Source organism: Trichechus manatus, unplaced genomic scaffold (assembly GCF_000243295.1).
Source record: "Trichechus manatus latirostris isolate Lorelei unplaced genomic scaffold, TriManLat1.0 scaffold00284, whole genome shotgun sequence".
NCBI lineage: Eukaryota > Metazoa > Chordata > Mammalia > Sirenia > Trichechidae > Trichechus > Trichechus manatus.
This window is the reverse complement of record NW_004444220.1, coordinates 1,752,395-1,759,783: the sequence shown is the minus strand read 5'-3', so window position 1 is coordinate 1,759,783 and position 7,389 is coordinate 1,752,395. Positions and strand designations below refer to the sequence as shown.

Genomic DNA, 7,389 nt, shown 5'->3' with positions numbered 1-7,389 from the left:
TTGGCCTGTCTGGAAGCTCAGTGAAATCTCCATTCTCATGAATTTTTTTTTCGACATGTCTCAGAGCTTTATGAGAACAACCTTATCCCTAGGGCATTTTTAAAAAACAATCATTGAAAAGTGCTCAACCTAGCAGCTGTGTGAGGAGAGGTTAGAAGTTAGGGATAAAAGAGTCTGACCAAAACACTTAAAAGGTAAAAAGGGAATGAGATTTCCATAGGGGGCTTGGAAAAGTTATAACATATTCTTGGGACTCTAGAAAGCTGTGCACACATCCAGGGCTGTGTACGTGCTCAAGAAATACCTCCGGAAGTCCTAATTTTTTCCCTGTGGCTTACCTTGAGGATCTGCACAAGTGTGAAGTGAAAAGCAGAGATGTAAATTACTTGCCAGAACATTGAAGGTGTACCTGAACACATACACATACTTATTCAACAAAGGCTTAGAGATTTATTGGCTTAAGACATTTAAGGAAATCTCTACCCAATCATTAGATTATGACTAAACTAACTGAGCAGAGAATCCAGTTGTTACACGGGAGAAGGGATACAGACTTTGGAGAATTGGTCCAGATAAGTGGCAAAACAAACAACAAAAACAGTAACAGTAACAAAATATGTTATATTAGTTTTCTATTGTTATTGTAACAAATTATCACAAACTTAGTGGCTTAAAAAAACATGAATTTATTATCTTATAGTTTAGGGTGTCAGGAGTCTGAAATGGGTCTCAATGGGCTAAAATTAAGTTGTCAGCAATGATGTGTTCCTTCAGGAGACTGTAGGGAAGAATCCATATCCTTGAATTTTCCAATTTCCAGAGACCACCGGCATTCCTTGGCTTGTCGTCTCATTTCTCCATCTTCAAAGCCAGTAACATCAGGCTGAGTCCTTCTCATACTGCCATCTTTTGGTTCTCCCTTCTGATTACCTATTCCAATTTTACACACCCTTGCAATTACATCAGATCCAGTCAGTCAATTCAGGATAACCTTTCTATTCTAAGGCCTGTAGATTATCAAACTTAATTCTATGTGTAGCCATAATTCCCACTTGCTATGTAATTTAGCATAATCACGGGTTCTGTGTATTAGACTGTATCTATTTTTGTATAGGAATGATTTGGTCTATCACATTTGGAGAAGAAGGGGGATTTAAATTCCAGAGTTGCCACATTATATTATTTCATTGTATTATCTAAAATGACAAGTTTTCAACAAAAAATTGATTTATGAAAAGAAACTGCAAAATATGGCCTATGCCCAGGAAAAAAATCAATAGAAACTTCTCTTGAGGAAGCCCAGACATTGGACTTACTAGACAAATACTTTACATCAGTTATTTTAAATATGTTCAAAAAACTACATGAAATCATGCCTCAATAACTAAAGGAACTATCTCTCACCAAAGAGAGAATATCAATAAAGAGATAGATCTTATAAAAAAAAAAAAAAAGAACTGCCATTCTGGAGTTGAAAAGTACAACTGAAATGAAAATTCCCCAGTGACTCTCAATCGCATGTTTAAATTGGTAGAATAAAGAATGAGCAAGATGAACAAAGGAAAACTGTTGGGATAGAATATTAAGAGTACTAAAGTTTATTAGTGGTTTCAGGAGCAAGAGGGAGGGAGAAAGGAGGAATCATTGTTTAGGAATCAGTGAGTATTTTTTATGGTGATGGGAAATTTGGAAACAATTATGGATGATGGTTGCTAAACATGATTAATGCAATTGATATCACTAAATTGTACACCTGAAAGATGTTGAATTGGCAAATGTTATATATATATATATATATTTACATAATATATGTATTTATATAATGTGTCATATATTTATAATAATAAAAAGAAAAGAGTACCAACATACATATAATAGGAATACTGAAAAAGTAGAGGAATAAAAGTATTTGAAAATATAATGGCCAAAAGCTTCTGAAATTTTATGAAAATTATTAACCTGCACATCCCAGAAGCTCAAAGAACTCCAATAGGACAAAAGTAGAGATCCACAACAGCACGTCATATTCAAACTGTCAAAAGCCAAAGGCAGGGGGCAAAATGATGTAGTAAACAGTCACTCCCATTTATCCCCCTGAAACTAACCCACTGACCAACAAAAAAAAGGCACAGACTGAGATCTCAGAGCTCTGAATTGCAAGTGAAGTGTTGGAGAGCTGAGGTGAGTCACAAAACAGGGAAGAGAAGGAGAGGGATTGGTAGAGAAGCTGGGAGTTTCTGGCTGCTGGCATCCAGAGGTCATGGCTCACTGTGGCCATCTTGGGATGGGGAAGGAAACATCCTGAATAAAAAATGCAGAAGAGGAGCTAAACTGAAGAAAGTGTAGAACTAGTAAGGTGGTGTGGATTTGCTAGGGGAATTCACAAGGCCATGCATTTGGGGAGGGGCACAGGGAAGCTGAAATTCTGTGAGTACTATCGAATCTCTCCAAGAACAGATGCCTACGGTCTCTAGGACATGGGGCAGCAGAAGAACCACAGGACCCATTCATCAGTCAGGGAGAGAAAAATACATCAAACAAGCAACACAATGGGAAATAACCGGCCGCTTACCCACAACTAAGCACTGTGGAAGAGTCTCTTTAGAGTCACCAGTGAGGGAAGGACAAAATCTCCCCTCCCTTGCTTGGGAAATATGAGTACCACCATTTCTACCTGTGGCCAGCAGAAAAATCCCATGCATGCACAGTTAGTCACAGAGGGAAAGCTGTGCCCCAGTCCTACAAAAGGAAGTGAAGGAATCCAGCCCCAGGAGTGTAGCCATCTGGAGAAGGCTACAGACAAGTCCACAGAACACAGACGGACCCTCACATATGTATAGTCAGCCACATTAGGGAAGACCCGCTAAAGTAAGCACACAGAGACTTAAAACTTTCCATAACACCTAAAACCTGTGGAGGCAAACTAGAACCCAATAGAAACAGAGATACATCCTCAGACAGAACTGCTGAATCAGTGATGAAAGAATCAAAGTGCCAGAGTGCCCTCTAGTGTAACTTAGGAGAAGATAGTAGAGGTAACCTAAGAAAAATAATTCCTAGAAATATAGAAAACTCCGAATTTTAAATTACCACAATAAGATATTAAGATGCCACAAGGTCAACAAAAAATAATAAAAGATACAGGATCACAAGAGAAGATGGACCAATTTAAAAAAAAATGAAGAAGGGAAATTTCTCCTATGGAGACCAGGATAATGGAAAAAATAGAACACTTCCAGACAATAGTATTAAATATGTTTAAAGAAAGCAAAGAACACACAGTAGACAAACTAAAGGAGATCAGGAAACAAAATGATATACAAAATGAGAAACTCAAAAAAGAGACTGAACTGAAGATTAAAATAATTAAATTAGAAAATGCAAGAGAAATATTCAACAATAGAGTCAAAAAGACAGAAGATAATATAAGTGAACTAGAATACAGAGTAACTGAACTTATTAAGTCTCAAGAGAAATGAGGAAAAAACAAAACAAAAGTGAACAAAGCCAAATGGAAATGTGGGATTCAATTAAGAAATTTGACATCAGAAGTTTTGGAGTTTCAGAACATTGTGATAATAATAAAGGCATAGAAAGAAATTTCCAAGAGATAATCATAGAGAATTTCCCAGACCTGAATAAGGAACCAAGCCTGCAAATACAGGAAGTTATGCAAACTCCAAACAGAGGAAATACAAGGTGCACTACAAAACACATTGTAATAAAATTCTTGAAAACCGAAGACAAGGAGAGAATTCTGAAAGTAGCAAAAGAAAAGCACAATATAACATATCAAGGGTCCACCATAAAAATTAGTGGAGATATCTCCCCAGGAATCCTGGAGGCCAGAAGACAACGGAGCAACATATTAAAATATTAAAGAAAAACAACAGTCAACCGAGAATTTTTTATCCAGAAAAATTGTCATTCAAGAATGAGGGGGAAATCAAGACTTTACCAAATAAGAAGAAGCTCTGGGAATTTGTCACTACCAAAACAGCTCTGCAAGTGTTACTTAAGGGAGTTCTCCAAATGGAAAGGAAAGAACATTAAACAAATACTCAGATCTTCACATGGGAAAGAAAAAGAAAAAGAGGAGACAGATCTCAAACAAACACAACAGTATGGGCAAATATAAGGACAAGTATATGATATTTTCAGGGAATAAGCTCAATAGTTAAGTTCTGCAAGCAATACAACATCAAGTGTGTTTGAAATAAGTACAAATTAAACCTACTGGATACAGGAAATATAATGATATCAAAGGAGACACTAACAGAAAAGGGGGAGGGAGGAGCAAAACAGGAATATTTGTAGCATGTTAATGTAACATGTTAGTTGTTTTTAATATGTTAAATGTTGTTACAATTGTAAGTTGTGTAATATGCTATTTGTGGTAGCCATGGTAGCCACTAAGAAAACACCTAGAAAGGAAGAAATAAAAAATGCTCATCATAAAAAAGCAGTAAAACACAAAAAATAGCAGAATGGAACCTCATCTTAAGTCGGGGACTACGTGTATATAGCAGGAGTTTGGATTCTGGAGTGACGATAAAAATCCATTGCCATCGAGTTGATTCTGACTCATAGCAACACCATGTGTTACAGTGTAGAACTGCTCCATAGGGTTTTCTTGGCTGTAATCTTTATGGAAGCAGATTGCCAGGCCTTTCTTTGGTGATACTGCTGGCTGGTTTTGAACCACCAACCTTTATGTTAGCAGTAGAGTGTGAAAAATTTGTGCCACCCAGGGACCTACTGGAGTGATGCTAACCCAGGTCAAATCATGACTTTGCCCCTTCTTAGACGTGTGACATTGAATACATTACTTCTCTGAGCCTCAGTTTCCTCAACTGAAAAATGAGGACAATAATCAGTAGCTTCCTCATATAGTTGTTGCAATGATTTGATATACATGTAAAGCATTTAAAGCAGGGCCTGACACAAACTAAGTTCCCAATAAGTATCAGCTATTACATATGTATGTATACACATTTTAAAGAGGATAGGGAAAATGACTAGAAAGAAACATTTCAAAATTTTAATGAGGTTGGTATGATACAATTTTTTTCTCTTTTCTGTTCCACATGCAATTAATATAATTTTAATAGTAAATAAATAATAAATAAAAATAACGAAGGAGCAGAAATGCTGTCCTTTCATTATGGGATTGCTGATATAATGAAAGGATTATAAATAAGACATACACAGACAAAACAAAGAGCAAGCCTGATGATATGACCTGAACACTAACATAGTGAATGAATAAGAGGGGCAACAAGGGAAGGTTTTTTAAAGGAGAAGATGAGTGGAAAGGAGGGACAGAACTAAGGACAGAGCAAGGACACAGAAATGGCAATAAACAGGATACCAAGGAATGGTAAAAAGACCAATGTGGATTTTATAACAGGATCAATCATGCTGGAGCCAAGAAGAGGCAAATGGTAATGAAAGAGTGCCCAGGGACGTGGGGGGAAAATTAAAAACCCAACGCAGTTTTATAAAATAAACTATCACTACACCATGATGACCTCATCTGTCAGTAAAATTATATCTCCAGGTAACACTGTAAGTGCCCAGAATGCTGCAGCCCTCCACCTAAAAACCTTCTTCTTAATTTCTGATTGGTTGACTACTGCGATTGCTGCTAAAGATACTTTAGAGCCAGAATTAGTCCTGATTTATTTTCTGTTTATTTCTTTCACATGACATGAAGATAACACCATAACTAAACAATTATACTTCTGACTTTTACAGTCACAATTTTTTATTAATGATTTTTTTTAGTATGCTTAAATTCAGACACATTCCTCTGGTCCAGTGTTACAGCAAGATCCCTTGCATTAGAAAGCAACTTAGTTTTCTTAGATACTCGGAGAACTTTAGATAGAGCTTGAGAATGGCCTGATTTATCTTCAGACATCCAACTTCTTTGAATAGAACTTTTATGAAAGGTATTGAGTTGGGAGAACAGTATTCCTGAGCTACACAACTCAATACAGATCTCATTTGGTGACAGTGGAAAGTTCTTGAGATCCTATATTATCTTCAAGATCTGTATCAGAGTTTATGAGAATGTGGCTACTAGGCTGAATCATATTATCTTCTGTTACTCTTTATTTCCTCATGACTTGCCTTTGGTCCAATCTCCATGTTTATGGTCCTTTTATTTAGAGAATTCTGCCCTTTATACTTCCTCTAAGCTAATTAAAAATAAACAAACAACCTGGTTAGAGGTCATGACACTGAGAAATTCAGTATTAGTAGATATTTTAAGGTTTGAGACCTTACTAACTGCTGTTTTAGATCTTGGCCTATCTACTGTTTTAGAGGAAAAGAATTCCAGACACTGGGTTTCCATTTCATGATGTGTTCTTGGCATACATGTTGTCTCTATAGCTTCTGGCCCTATGTTAACCTGTTTGGTACTCCAGATTAAATCTAATATAGCTGCACACTTATAATCTAACAGTAAGGTTTTTTTTTTTTAAGTTTGGAGCACAGATATTTGACTGATCTTTATGCTGTTCAACTGTGATTTTCTTATTTTCATTGACAAGTTTTTGATACTTTTCTTCTACAGTTAAATTCTGACATCTGCTCTTAAATCCACATACTTGCACACTAGAGTTTGTTACATCATTCATCCTTGATGGAGGATTTTATATTATGTGTCTCAGAAACACAACAATATAAAACCATCTTTCAAATGAAGAGATCTTTTCCTAGAGTTCACTAAACAATGACTATTAAGATCTGGAGGGCCAATAACATCTAAAACTTGATAATTTTCAAGGTTTTTGTGCTAGCATTTTTCATCCTTCAGTGTAAAGAATGTTGATTGTAGAAAAGCTGATTTTTTTTTCTCCAGGTGTCAATGGTAAACATTAAAGAAGTTGGAACTTGTGATACTGCTATTTTCGATGGAAGAACTGGAGCACCCCAAAAAGTGTGGTCTTGAGATCCTACACTCATAGTTTCTGATAAAATTAAAACTCTAAAATTAATACTTTGTCAATACATTTTTATATATTGATATTAGCTTAATAATGTACCAAAGGTAAATATATGAAATATGAATCAAAAACATAATTAATAGACATGATGATTTATTTTGGTATATTCATTTAATTATAAAATTCAAAGATACACAAGAAATCATACAGAGAAAGTAAAATATTCACAAAATACCTTCACCTAGACACTTTCTTTAAGAAAAATAAAACTAAGCATGGTTACCTCAAATGAGTAAATAAGTTCTTAGTATGTTAATTTCTTGTGTTGTGTAAGCTCGGTCCATTTAAATAAAAAGTTAGTAAAGAATGGAAACCCTGGTGGCGTTGTGGTTAAGAGTTCGGTTGCTAACCAAAAAATCTGCAGTTCGAATTC

General features: G+C 35.7%; 1 pseudogene; it reads right to left on the bottom strand.

Annotated features, from left to right (window-relative positions):
• Positions 1 to 5,516: 5,516 nt before the first annotated feature.
• LOC101358290 (protein FAM35A pseudogene) lies at positions 5,517 to 6,975 on the bottom strand (annotated as a pseudogene).
• Between the last annotated feature and the right edge of the window lie 414 nt (positions 6,976 to 7,389).